Source organism: Colletes latitarsis, chromosome 10, assembly GCF_051014445.1.
Source record: "Colletes latitarsis isolate SP2378_abdomen chromosome 10, iyColLati1, whole genome shotgun sequence".
In the NCBI taxonomy this organism is placed as follows: domain Eukaryota; kingdom Metazoa; phylum Arthropoda; class Insecta; order Hymenoptera; family Colletidae; genus Colletes; species Colletes latitarsis.
Window position 1 is genome coordinate 20,592,485 of NC_135143.1, and position 14,017 is coordinate 20,606,501.

At 40.9% G+C, this 14,017-nt stretch overlaps 1 protein-coding gene across 15 annotated transcripts in view; it reads left to right on the plus strand.

Moving 5' to 3' along the window:
- The window catches only part of LOC143346900 (bromodomain adjacent to zinc finger domain protein 2B), a 229,815-nt gene that overhangs the window by 64,077 nt on the left and 151,721 nt on the right, over positions 1–14,017 (plus strand). For 14 of the 15 annotated variants that reach the window (XM_076775533.1, XM_076775540.1, XM_076775542.1 and 11 more), the window contains one exon: positions 7,399–7,471. The gene's annotated coding sequence lies outside the window, so the exon portion shown is untranslated. Of the gene's footprint in view, positions 1–3,330; positions 3,442–7,398; positions 7,472–14,017 lie in introns of those variants that run through there. The other variant, XM_076775535.1, reaches the window with a different exon arrangement.

Below are 14,017 nucleotides of genomic sequence, written 5' to 3' on the forward strand. Positions count from 1 at the left end.
TTTTTAACGAAGCTTCGATCAACAAATTGGTATTCTTGATTTTCGTCGTATTTTAGTCTCTAGAATCAACCATTAAAATTTTCTCCAGGGCTGCATAGTTTCTTTATAAAAAAAATACCAAAAAGAACATAAAAAAACACGTTTTACAGTAAAAGACTCCTTAAGCAGTTTCCGATTGTCTAAGAACGAACTGTTGAACACGTAGAAAATTCCATAGAGTTATTGTGGCTGTCAAGGTTTTGTAGTGTAGAAACTAGAGATAGGAGAATTGGTCGTTAACAGACGAAAAGAAGTCTAGGTTCTCGGAAGAGTCGCCAGGCAATAAGCAGATTTTGTTAGATTGAGTTAAAAGATACGAGAAGAGACATTAAAATTCTTTCACGAAGATTCTTTCCCAATTGATTATTTCCTACAAAAAAACAGCGGTTAGTAACGATGCCAGACTCGAGCGTACTGATGTGGAATCCACTCGTATGCAGATCATATCTAGGACTGGTTCTGTGCGACTAGAACTTCAACTTCGCGTTTCGTCAAGCGTGTGGACCATTTGATTTCTCGCTCGAACCGATTACATGTATTTGACTTACTGCGACGCGCGACAACGTGGACTGCGCAACTGTTCCACATAATTCGCACAAAACGCTGCATCACCCTGCGTCATCCACGTTCCGCGTTTAGCCTGAAGCCAGAGGCAAATACAGCCCCCCTGTGACTGGGAACCAGTTTCCTACGACAACTTCCGTCCCCTTGCCTCTCGTATTGATCGGCGATCTCGATTTTCGTGCATACCGCGAGACACTACGTTTTCGAGGGAATCTGGTTCCCCCGCTCTGGCCCGTCAGTCCGTCCGTCCCTCAATTCACCAATTCCAGCCATTGCAACACAACTCGTCGGTGCTGTTCTCTTTCTCGTGTCTCGTACACGCCGCGCGCGGAGCGGACCGATCGGCGGCGACCGAGAGAGCCTCGGCGTAGCTACGAAGGGACGGAGAGAGAGTGTGCGACCAGGGAAACGTCGAGCAGGAGGAACCGGGCCGCGACCAGAGCGAGAAAGAGAGCCTCTGGGCACACGTACGCGGCACGGACACAACGACGGGGACGCAGAGAACGAGAACCGATGCGGCTGTCGCGAGGAAGAGCTAACGGGGGCCTCCGGGGGCGGGCAGGGAGGGGGCAGGGAAGCTGGTTGGAGTGTCAGGAACGAAACCCGGGAGGGAACGAGAGCTAGAGCTCGAGCGGACGCCGCGAAGGAGCGACGAGGAGAGGTGGAACGAGGCGAATCGGAGCGAACGAGCGTAAGCGAGAGAGGATCGAGTAGGCGAAGAAAAGAGAGGGACCAGGGAGGCGGGTGCGCGCGCGAGCGAGAAAGAAGTACACACAGAGGGACACACGGGGCCAGATAGAAACTCGAGCCTCGAAGAGTAGTAGCGCGTGCTCGCAAACTCAGCCAGCGCCTCTCGTAGCGTGTGTCCCTCCGTCCTCCGCCCGTTTCCGCCCTCCCCCTCGTGCTCTACTACGCGCTCTTGGCCCCCGCCGTCCGCCTAACCTCGTCCCGCCTCGCCACCGCCACTCTTTCCACCGTTTCTGCCTCTATCTCGGTCCGCTACGCTTCTCCCGGTCCACCCACCGACCCACGAAACCGCTCGTTCCCGCGCCGACTCACCCCACCGGTCGCCCGGTGGCTCTCCCCCTATTACCAGGCGCGAGCCGCGCAAAGGGTGGCCCAGGGGGTGGGCGCAGAAACGAAAAGCATTTTTGTGAAAAATTAAAAAATTGATTGGAAAGCGTAGGAAACACGCAGTTCTACGCCAAATTCGATGGAACGACGCCGCCGCGCTACCACTGGACAGGTTCCCCGGAAACGCGGACGGGAACTCTGATGATCAATTCACCGATATTCCGGGGAACGAGGTGTACGAGGTGACTAGAGAAAGACGCCCGAAATTCTTTGGTAACCCCTTGGCGTACTGTTATATGTCCTGGAGACAATTGTTTCGTTTCTCATTGTTGATTCCCTCCGGCGAATTAAATTATCACGTTAACACTTTGACTGCCACGTCACCTATAGTGGAGAGCAAAACGGAATACGCATGTAGCACAGAATATAAGAAAACGAAAGATGGCTTTTTGGGTATGAAGGTCTTTTTCTATGTATTGAAGTATCTCTTTAAAGAAAGGACATAGGATCAGATTGAAACAGAAGAATATCGATAACAAAATCGCATCGACAAACCATCGAAGTGGAAAAATATACTCTGAAATCTTTATTCGGTATTTCAGTAATCCGAGGCAAGTTGTAATCCCCCGATATAAGACGTAATAGTGATTTCTCGATATGGTCTGTATCTATCGTCGTTTTAACATTTTCACTGCTATTAGAAATGGGTTTATTTAAATAAAATACTCAGATTTCCTTTTTGAATAATACTAACGTTTTATTTTATACGCTTTGGAAGAAACGCCCTTTTCACTATGACTTTTACGAGGGAACTGAACTGCATTGGAACAGGAAACTGAGGCGTTGGAGACTATCTCCAATATCTCTCTTGTGTTTATGCGAGGTCCTATCACATCTTTGTATAAACAGGAAACCGAATCTTACGAGGGAATATACGCAGCAAGATATAGCATCTCTCTCCATCAGAATAGGAGACCAGTGAATAAGATTAATTTTTGTACTTGAGTTTAGTAGAAAACCTAACAACTGCCACGTCACCCATATATGAGTGACAGAATTTACCACTATGATACTAGAAAAATTAATTCTCAAGTTAAGGCATTGAGGGAAATAAATTTGGATAGAATTTGCGAATTTTAACAAGGTTACAAATATAAGTACTGAAACAAATTTTAGGTTATGTAGCTTGCAATGGCCTAAAATCAAAATTTTACTTTTGCAAAATATCATACTGTTCTGGCGGTGAACGTGTTATCGAAAGGGTGAAACCAATATTCTTAAATAGAATGTATGCAACAAGAATAAACATTTTCAATACAATTCTTTTCAACAGTGTCGGGTCTCAGGAACCAACGTAGCGTTTAATTAAAGGTGGGGGTTAGGGTAGAGTGACCTGTGCCTTCGAAAAGTTGCGGGCACTCGACGACTTACGATCTCCGGGCACAGTACGAACAGTTTGACGGAATCGGTCGCAGACTTTATCCCCCCCCCCGTTTGTACCGTTTTCTTTCTCTGCTGAGAGTACCCTTCCTCGTCCCCCTTCGCGGCTTCTCTGCGTCCCCCCTCCTCTGTGGTATTCCCCCTCCATCGGTAGTCTCCCGCGTGTCACCGTTCGGACGCAAGCACGGGCAGCCAGAGCCAGTCGACGCGAACGACAGCCAGCTCTCCGCGATTATCTTTTGTCCGATCGTACGTGAGCGCGTGTGCGCGCGTCGTGCTGTGTTTGTTTGCGCGCGGAATGAAGGTGCGCGCGCGCACGACCCGGTACATACATGTTTTAGCCTCTCCCGTGGCACTTGGTCCCTTTTGCCTCCATGCTTTCGTTCGTGTGTGTGTATACAGGGTGTTTCGATAAGATGGGACAAGTCGACACGCGCAAATTTCTCGTGCGAAGAGGTATCGATACGTCATACGTTTGGGGCTTGGTTTAAGCTTAAGTTTATGCATTTCTTGTGTCCCAGTGTAAATTCGTTTCTCTTTTGTTTCGTACATAAGAGAATATCTTGGGCTTACATACGGTTCAGTTTGACTATTTGATTTTAGTTTCATTAGTAAGATAGGAAATCGATTCGGGGCGAGGGAAAGATAGAAAAATGGTAATGTTTATTGTTTTATGAATCCTCCGTTGGTCACTCTTAAGAATCAATTAATGCAATTGTTTGATCCATTGAATAATTGCGACAGCTACTCCTAAAAGCTAGCTTCTAGTGGGTAACAGTATCATAAACTCAGGTTTGAACAGTCTTGGTTAGAAATGTGTGTGAATGTTATGAACACGTGTGTTTTGAGCATGACAGCGTGGCTGCGCAGCCGCGCGATCAGCTGACTGGAAAACAAATCAGTAAAACATGCATCATTCATGGTTGTAGTCGTTGAATATATTTAGATTCTCTTGCAATCTTTTTTTGTAAATGTATAAAATACCTCTTTTATAAATTTGCAGAAAAATGCTTATATTGATTTTTCTAGTCTTGTAAAATGCGTTTTTTTTTTTTTTTTTGTAAATTTTGTTAAAAATTTGTAGGAAAAAATTGGATGAAACCCATAACAAGGTTAAAAACGTTATAAATTGAATACATATGTTGAGGGACTACAAGCGTGAATAATGTGATTTATTTTGGAGCAAGCTTTATGTTAACAAATTACAAATTAGTATGCTTCAATTTTTGCCCACTCAAAGCAGAATAATTTTTACTGGGTTGTGGCAATTTTCCTGTATTCTTCGTTCGAAAGTTGGAAACTTCTCACTCTAAAGAACTACATAGAGACAAAGAAGAGTGCTTATTTTCCTCTCGTGTTTGTAAGTAACTCTTGGCAAATTTACTCGGCTCTTCGAAGTATCCCGCAAAGTTCTGTAACGCCCTTTAGTTCTGTAATGCTACATACAGTATAATATTTACTTATAAGACTTAGGAAGGATCCTTGGCGATCGCAGGGATTTTAAGAATCATAAAAGAAAAGTGTTTCTTCAAATATTGGCTCAACAATCATTCTAAAGCAACGCTAAAAGTTGTGCAGTCGTATTCGGTGGCAGTATAATTATTCAAAAACACATTGAAGCCGTTGAATAGACGAATAAATCGAAAAAATCGAATAATATTGTAATAACTCGCCTAGAAAATAATATTAATAGGAAGATTGATTATAAAGTCTACTGTATCTCGGTCATTATTGTTCTTAGCCAATACTGTCATCGATTATTACCGTGATATCAAAGGTCTCCAAACCCATAAAAAAGGAATAACTAACATGAGTGCAGCAGTGGTACGACAATGGCAGAGTGGGTAGGGCGGTTGACTAACAATCCAAAGGTCGTGAGTTCGAATCTCTTCGTTCTGTTCTTCATTTTTCCTCGATTTCTGTAATACTATCGTCCGTTAATTCCGTCGTCGGTTAATACTATCATTGATAAATTCTGTCATCTATTATTTCTATCATTGATGAGTACTATTACCGGTTAATATTGAGGTTTGTTTAATACTGTCATGGTTTAATACTGTTGTCAGTTAATTCTGTCGTCGATTAGTACTATCATTGATAAATTCTGTCATCTATTATTTCTATCATTGATGAGTACTATTATCGCTTAATATTGACGTTTGTTAATACTGTCATGGTTTAGTACTGTTGTCAGTTAATTCTGTCATCCGTTAATCCTGACATCGGTGTTAATTCTGTCGTCGATTAATATTGGCATCTGTTAATACTGTCATCGGTTATCTACATTATCATATCGGTGTTAATACTGTCGTTGATGAAACTTAGTGTCGTTAAAATCTCGTCGTTGAGCGAAATCCGTGCAAACGGGCTGAAACGAAATACCGAAAAATGCCTCCCTGTGATTCCAAAGCGCTGAATTCTACGAAACAAGCTATGGTAGGGAACGTGTTTATAGAAACACCCTGTATACGTCCCACGACGCGCCGACAGCGTAGCGCCGCGACGGCCAGAACGACGAGCTTTATATTATCGTCGCTCCCGGCGATACCGCGTAGCACGGGAACCCAGTAGCGGTAGCCTCCTCTTCGTTGAGCGTTGGGTGAGTGTGGTAGAGAGGTGTGTGGTATGGGGTGGGGGGTGTGGGAGCGAGAGAACACTGGGAGTCTGGAATTTTGCGCAGCTCTGCGGGTCTCGATGGCCGGGAATATGGGTATTATCGGTGGGATGCTTTTTGAAACTGTGGCTCGTTTGGTCCTCTTTCTCCTCTTACCCTTCCCTACCTACCCCCGTCGTCCATGTTCCCGCTCTCCTAGAAGGTTGTAATTATTTGCGAGCACGTGTGTGTGTGTGTATACGTGTAGGCGTGTTACGCGGTCGCGTAGCTCGATACAAAAGTAACGCTGTCGGGCATGCGGCAAATCGACGATTCGTCGAGAGTTTTGTGTACGTGTGCGCGCTGTTTGAACAATCAGTCTTCTGTTTTATCAGTTTGATGTTATTCCGCGGAACGGCCGGGGTCTTTAGGAATTTTGCGAAACGCGTTACTCGTCTCGGTGCGCATTCTAGTTCAGAAGTTTATTTTACGCCGAAGTTTCGGTTTTGTTTAACGACCAGGGAGGGGGTGGGATGTCTTTTAGCGTCGGAGGTTCGCGTGTTGCTTCAAGGATTCTTCGCTGGATCGTACGTTTCGTTGGTAGTCACTTTTGTGAGAATTATGAAGAGATGGGTTCGATATAAATTGATTCCTTAATACGCTTCTATATTTTGTTTATGGATCTGAGGGAAGAAAAATAACACTCATTCTAGGTCTGAAAGGCGTGTCTTCTTTTTTGCCAACTTTTACCAAACATAATTTTTTTTTGTATTTTTGGACTAACGATTTTTAATTGAGCTAGACATGGTTTGAGAATGTGTGATTTAGGAACGAAAATTACACGTAATTGACAAAGTATGCGAGAAGGCTACACCGAATACCACAAAAGGCCACAGGTTCTCCATCCCTAAGCTGGGATCAGCTTCTCGTCAAATACCTTAGTATATATGTATAGTTACCTCAGCGGTAGTTAATTACTACCCAGTTATTGATCGTTTATGAAATTTTTTCATCCCCAAAGAACACCCCTCTAAATAAAGAAAATTATGACGAGTCAGACTTATCGTTGTATGCTCGTCATGAAAAAAGTGCAAAATTTTGTGTTATGACGAGTATACTCGTCATCGCTAAATTTGTACGACGCAATTTAGATAAGCATTTTCCAAAGTGGTCGAAACAGTTACCTGGTTAATAGAGTAGTAGAAAGATGTTCAAATTATTTGCATTGTAATTTTTATATTTTAGTAGCCTTTTTTAGAGGTCGGAGCCCCTAATTTCGGGAAATGCAGCACTAAATCGAAACAACGCCGGTACGGAACTTTGCTAAACCTTCAAACAGCGGGACATACCGAGAACTATAAATAAGGCGAGGCGCGTCGACTATGTGCCGAGAGGCGAACGCTAATTGTGGAAATTACTCGCGGCTCGGGGGTTCCGTGGTACTTTTCGAATCGCTGGACGGAAGGTGGCGTTAAACGCTACGTAAATTCGAATGGAAATTAAATTTGAACGATTTGAACGATTTGAAAAATTCTCATCCGGATACGAGATAAACGACTTTTTACATAAAACTAGAAATTTAAACTATAGAATAGAATATTTCACAGTTAAGAAATAGAAATTGTAGACATAGAGTGTGCGTTTAATGAGTTAGTGAATTTCAATCGAACGTTGCGTGTTAATTTCAGGTTCGAAGGGGTTAACGGATTTGTTGTCACGACGGTCATCAATGGTCTACGCTACTAACATCGAGCGAAACATGTATGTATAAACATTTTTGTTTAAACAAAATCGCATAATCGCATATTTTAAAAATCTGTACAAAAATATCCAATACATTTTACTCAAAATGTGCATATTTAGTCCTTTAACTTAATACAGAAAATTTATAAACTATGCTGAAATGTTTTAATTTTCATCGGATAGAAGATAAAACGTCCTTGGAAACGAATTTTGTTTCAAGTCGATATCGTAGTTAGTTCCAGAGAAAATAATTATTTACGAAAAAAATGCTGACTAGTAATTGGGCAAACATTCTTTCTATAAATTTAAATTCATTTTCAATTAAATAAACAAATTTATAATTCAGTTTTATCGCACATCAGTCGTATAATCAGCAGAAATTGCTGAAACATCTTTGGGTATGTAGCGTCAAAGTAAATATCAAAATAAACATAGAAGATAGCAAAAATTATAGTTGCTAGTATAGTCATTGTATAGAGGATGAAATGCCTTTTAAAATGAGTGTTTATTCATGTCGATAGCGTAATTAGTTTCGGAGATATAACGATTTTTGTTTCAAGTCGATAGGACGACTGGTTACGGAAATATAAGGGTCGAAGCGTTTGTTTACGTTTCATTGACGCGAGGCGAATGACCTTGCGCGTAAATAGTAAACAGTGCGTAGTAAATTCTTGGAAATACTACGACTTCCCGGTCACGACTCTCACGACTCACGTGCGAGAAGGAGGTCCTACGCGACGCGTTAGACGGAGACAGAGATAGTCGAATTAAAGAAATTACCCCTTCACATAAATTGCGATATCTCGGAAACGGAAAGTCGGATCGTCAAAAACCAAAAACCATTTCAAAGAGGAAGCTTTGCCGCTTCTAACAGTGGTTTAATAATGGATAAAACACTAGTAGTTTTAGAACTGCACGCGTGTAAAGATTAACAATTTTTAATACGCGTTGTTAGACTGTTCTAAGACAGTGAAAACTAATCTACTCCTTTCACCTTTGCTATTATATTTTCTGTTTACATCAGAAACTATATTACTGGAATTTGTACAAAAAACTATAAATCCTTCAACTGGTCAGATGATCAATCGTCGTAGGCAAGACAGACTACATATTTTCCTCATGAAACAAACAATAACAGTAAAAGTGAATATTGAAAACTACATTGTTCGTATACTATAAGAAAAGTCGTGGAATTAAATAGCGCTAAAGTAACATTGTATGTTAGAAATTCTAAACGAAATTTTAGAAACGGTCATTCGACCGGTCATGGTACGTTTAATGTTAAATCATAACGTTGCTTTTCAAACTCGGAAACGCCTAAAATTTCGCTGTCTTGGCGGACCACGACGAACCAATCGGTTTATCAGATATTTCTCGATGGATACTTAGCACGTTACCGCGTCGAGCTCGCGATAACGGTTTTCCATGGTTCGTTTAGTCGCGTGCAAATCACCCGTTCCGTGGCCGCGTATAATTTGTACGTTATACGCTCGACACTAGGCAACCCTTTCTACGACTACCTATACCGGGCTTCGTCGTTTGTGAGCTCCCCTTCATGGGCCGGCGGCGTAGCCTCGTTATCTGTGCGAGAAAGCCCGATTGATGTCGTTTTACGCATCGACGATCGCTCTGGATTTCGGATCGATGATTGGCAAAGGGAGGGACCGAAACGGTGGACTGGGTCAGAATTAATTCCAGGACTTTTTTGTCGGACCCGTAGTTAGAAAATCGACAGGGAGCTTTGAACGTCCTTTCAGCCTACGGATCCAAGTTCTTCCTTCGAGACAGCCCTGACATGAAAGGACCAGGTTTCAAAGGCACTGATGATTTTTTTGTTTTTTTAGTCAAAACTACACGATCTGCTAAAAGTTGCATGGAATTAATTCCGACTGCAGAAACCGAAAAAAATTACTTTAATACGCTTAGACACTCGTTCTAAGTCACAGGTTGAGGTCAGACGTTCCTAAACATCGAATCTGATCAACGACTACTTACCGCAATTGCCCTATCGTTTATCGGCCGTTTTCCTGATCCAGATCGCGGCCACAGCCTCCGAGAAAAAGATCGACCATGTTTTAGTCGTCTTTCGAACGACGTAAGTTTGTTTTTCTGATCAGTTCGACGGAAATCGTCGGGATTGCACTTTGGGAACGAGTGGAGGAAAAAGCTTCTTGTTTGCTGTTCAATATGTTGTGATTAATGGCGAAATAATGTTCGGTTTTTGGTCGTTAGCGCTACGTGGAACTCGCGTTTCTTTGGAGATTCTTCGATCGTTTGAAAAAGAAAAAAAGAAATACAAAATCATCACGGATGCTTCCCCTTGTTTGTTGACCCTTTGGACTCTATGATAGGTTTCCACAATGATAGGAATTTTTAAAGAAAAATTTACGATTCTATATAAAGTAAAGGGTGAAATATTTTTCCAGAATTTGAATGGTGGATGTACAGAGATCGAATCAAACGTAATTTAAATATGTCGTATATCTAAGTTTAGAAAGTGTCACGAATTTGCTCAGGCAGACGCGTTGATTGTTTCGAGGGTTGTTCGCGCGAATCGTTCGGGAAATTATGCTCGACTTTGTTGCACTTTTTCGACGGTTCGAACAAAATGGAGTGCTCCATCGACGCGGTGGGTATTACGTTCCGTGAGCACGTCGAACTCCCGCCAGTCGAATAAATTGTCCCGATGACGTCAACGGACAGTTCTGTCTCTTGCGAATGTACGTGCACTCTGATTGCAGTATGCGCACGCTGCACCTTGCGCATGGAAATGGAGGCGTGTGCTCGCGAACTGGCATGGAGAATGAGTCAACCCGCGACACGTTTCTTCCAGCGACTTCGATTCCTCGTCGCTGATCGAACCCGCCTACGCGCTCTCTCTTTATGGTACAGCCGCCTGATCGTGTCCTACGATCGCTATGCATCCATTCTTCACTCTCCATTCTTACTCTGTAACCCATACGGAAGGAGATAAAATATCATTTTAGACCTCGATACTGGTCACAGGGGACGCCATTTTATTTGGACGTTCGTTAATCCAAATCGTAGTCGGTTCCTGGACGAAATTATACGGTATAATTATTGGTGAACACTAATAACGAAATTCAAATTGAAAGGCAAATTTTGAATTGTACCCAATCGCTAGTAAAATATTGTGAAATAATTGTATTTATTTTGGACCTCAAAACTGGTCATAGGAGACGCCATTTTGTTTGAACGTTCGTTAATCCAAATTGTAGTCAGCCTTTGAACGAAATTATACGGTATGATTATTTATTTAAATTGAAAAGAACATTTCAGTAATCACAAATTTGCAATAGATATTATTGGAAAAATTTATGATGATTTTTAGTAATGTAGAATGACAGAGCTTTATGCAAATAATTTTTCCATACTGTCTAATGTATATCTAAATATACTTGCTATAGCAGAGCAATACCTCTGTAACTCCTCCAGTAGCAGCCATTTTTTTTAACACTAGAACTATCGACAAGTATGGTTTATTATTTATTTGTATTTATTAACCATTCTAGCCACTTTGGTGGAATGAAAAATATTAAATAAAACATCAAAATGAAATGTATTCGTTGCGTACCACAAAAAAGTGGTATTAGAGTCTAATTCGGCACGATTTAAGTATCTAATTAACCTAATTCCATCGCCGTATAATTCCAAAAGAAAACAATGAAACTGTAAACGATGAATTTTGTTTTCAATGATTTCGAGGTTGGTAAATTCGAACGCGTGCGGCAGCGTTGCAAATCAACGGGTGTTGAAAACATTAGTGTCAATTAATAGAGTAAGTGTTAAATTAATTATAAATTCTTTCGATAACGGAGATGCCGTGCTTTTCTAAAACGACCGTTTCCTGCGTTCGCGGCGCGAAATCCCACCATTCGGTAAGTGGAAAAAGATAATGGAATTTCAATTAAAAAAATATTGTAATCGCACTAGTTTCATAAAAACTTCGAAATAAAATGGAAAAAAATCCACGCAATTTAACGAACGTCCTAATAATTCTCCATCACCATTAGTAACAGTGGTCAATTATTTTTGCATCATCATGAATCATAGTGGCGGCGAAGCAGAATTTTACAGTTACGCTATACGCACGTTGAATTCTTTTCGATACGCGGAGAAGAAAATTTTCACATTTATTTTAACAGTCGTTTCAACGGACGGTGATTTAATCAATCAATTATTATCGATTTCGTTTTTATTATATTCAAATAGTAGATTGTCCATAATTAAATTGTAATCGATTCAGTGGCTTAGAAAGAAAATAATTCTTGAAGACAATTTTCTATCTGGATAGATCGTTTATACAATACTTCTTTTCTTTTTTTTGTTTATTATGCGATGGGCTTAAGGTCCTATTAACAGCTAAATTATTAGTCTTGTTAGTACCGGTGTAATTAAATTATATTATTTAACCCTCTATGGGCCGAATTTGTTTCTTGAATATAAACTTACGAGCCACTTACTTTGATATTTGGTGCTGCCAACCGTCATCAATATTGTTATTAGTAGACTGCGGATCTTTATGCAAATTCGTATTTTTATTAATAGAATTAATGAAATGGGAACTTTATAGAGGGTTGTCTCAACCCCTAAATACAATAATTTGTGTCTAACTTGAAACATTACTTATATTTTGTCATATTAAGTGCATTCTGTAGTTTTTTGAAAATTTAAATTTCTCATAAATGCATAAACATCCGCAGTCTAGTTATTAGTTATCTCAGAAACATTAAATAATCTTGTGAGAAAACTAAAATTATTTAGTAAAATGTCGATATATTAACATGTGACCTGAAAGTTACACGGGCCCATAGAGGGTTAATATAATAGTCTTGATTTGTTTAATGAAATCGTGAATCTGTTTTCGACGTGTCTAATTCTGGGCCCAAAATGTGACATTGTCCCCGAGAAGGCAGTATTTATTCGTTTCTAATCTGTGTCACCGTTTCGAGGTTCGTTCGTCGTGGTTTTCCTATTACAATCGTTTTCGAAACACACTCGCGACGACAGAGACAACAGGAATTTTTAACTCGCGTCTCCATCGCGCGGGCCTCTATTCCGTTCGCGGGACCGAATTTATGGCGAAGATAACTCGAGCTAAGTAGGAACGTAAGCGACTGGAGGGGCGTAAAATATTTTATGGTTACAGTAAATTTTATCGGTTTATATCTCCTTCCACCGTTAGCCGTATTAATATAAGACGATCTCTTCGGAGTCTGCGCGACCGCGACGACGAAGCGCGGTATTTTAATGAAACGAATCGGGCTCGTTTCCGGCGTATACGGCGATTAATAAGTGGTCGCGGATCGTTTTATCGAGCGTGTCGGTTGCTTTTAAATCGTGGCAACACGATCTTGTCGCGCCAAGGTATCTGATTATTAATGGGAGTTTTGTCGTGCCTTGAGGTAAAAAATGAGCAATTATTGGAAACTTCTCATTTCTTTTTCTTTTTTTTTTTTGGAAAAAGTACGCGATATATTAAACTGAAACTTGGTATGACAATCAGTATACCAATGCAGACGTTACGTGATTTTTTTATGTAAATCGCTGCGAAAATAGAAGAGTTACTAAATTGCAAAAATTAAAAAATTCTCATATTTACAGAACGGCGACATTTTTAAGGTATAAAAGTTTTAAGATCAATTTAAATTTAATAATAACTTTAGCACTCATTTGGACTTTATTCTACGTAGTTTAATCAGTTTTAAAATATAAAATATGCAAAACTCTAACGAGAGACTGCTCAATTTAATGCATTATTTCTCCCCTTGGAAAGAATTTCTTTCACAAGATTCTTAAATAAAAAATAACTCTAAGAATATTTTGGCGAACGAAGACCGGTTATAATTATTATTGTTATCGTTATAAATTTTGAGGCTGGCAGTTGGCGATATCGAGCGAAACGATGGTGACGGGAAGAGTGTATTATATTTTTGAGCGTATTGCGCCACTCTCGGGGGTCGTTGCTCTTGTTTCCGTGGTGGAACTTTTATTCCTCGACGCGATTTACTCTCTGTATCTATGCAAATCTCATTATTTATTTTTTTTTTTTTATACCATCCGGTTTCGTCGTTCCCGCGTCCCTTACACGACCGCGCTCCGGAGAATAGATTTTAAAATTCGCGCCTCGTGCGTGTCACCGTCCTCCGCGACGCGGCCTGAATGCATCATAGCGTACCGTCTTTTCGGAAATACCGGGACCAGAGATAGGACCTCCGAAAATCGTGACTCACGCGTTTCTAACGACTCTACCGAGCCTCGAATTTCCAGGATACACGCTCGCCGCATGAACGCCATCCAATTAAACCGCCAAGTTTATGATATCGAGTCAGCGTTGCTCGGTGATGTCGTCAGCATCGATCCCCGTCGATCAACGCGAATAATTCCGGGTTTCCTCATTTTCAGAATTTCTTCTTTCTCGTGAAAAATAACGCAAATACGCATTTCGATTTATTAACTTGAATATTGTTGGTAGAAATTCTGCAAGTAATTTTTTGGGACTGAAGACAGAATTCATCTGGCTCGTAATTGCAAATTGTGATG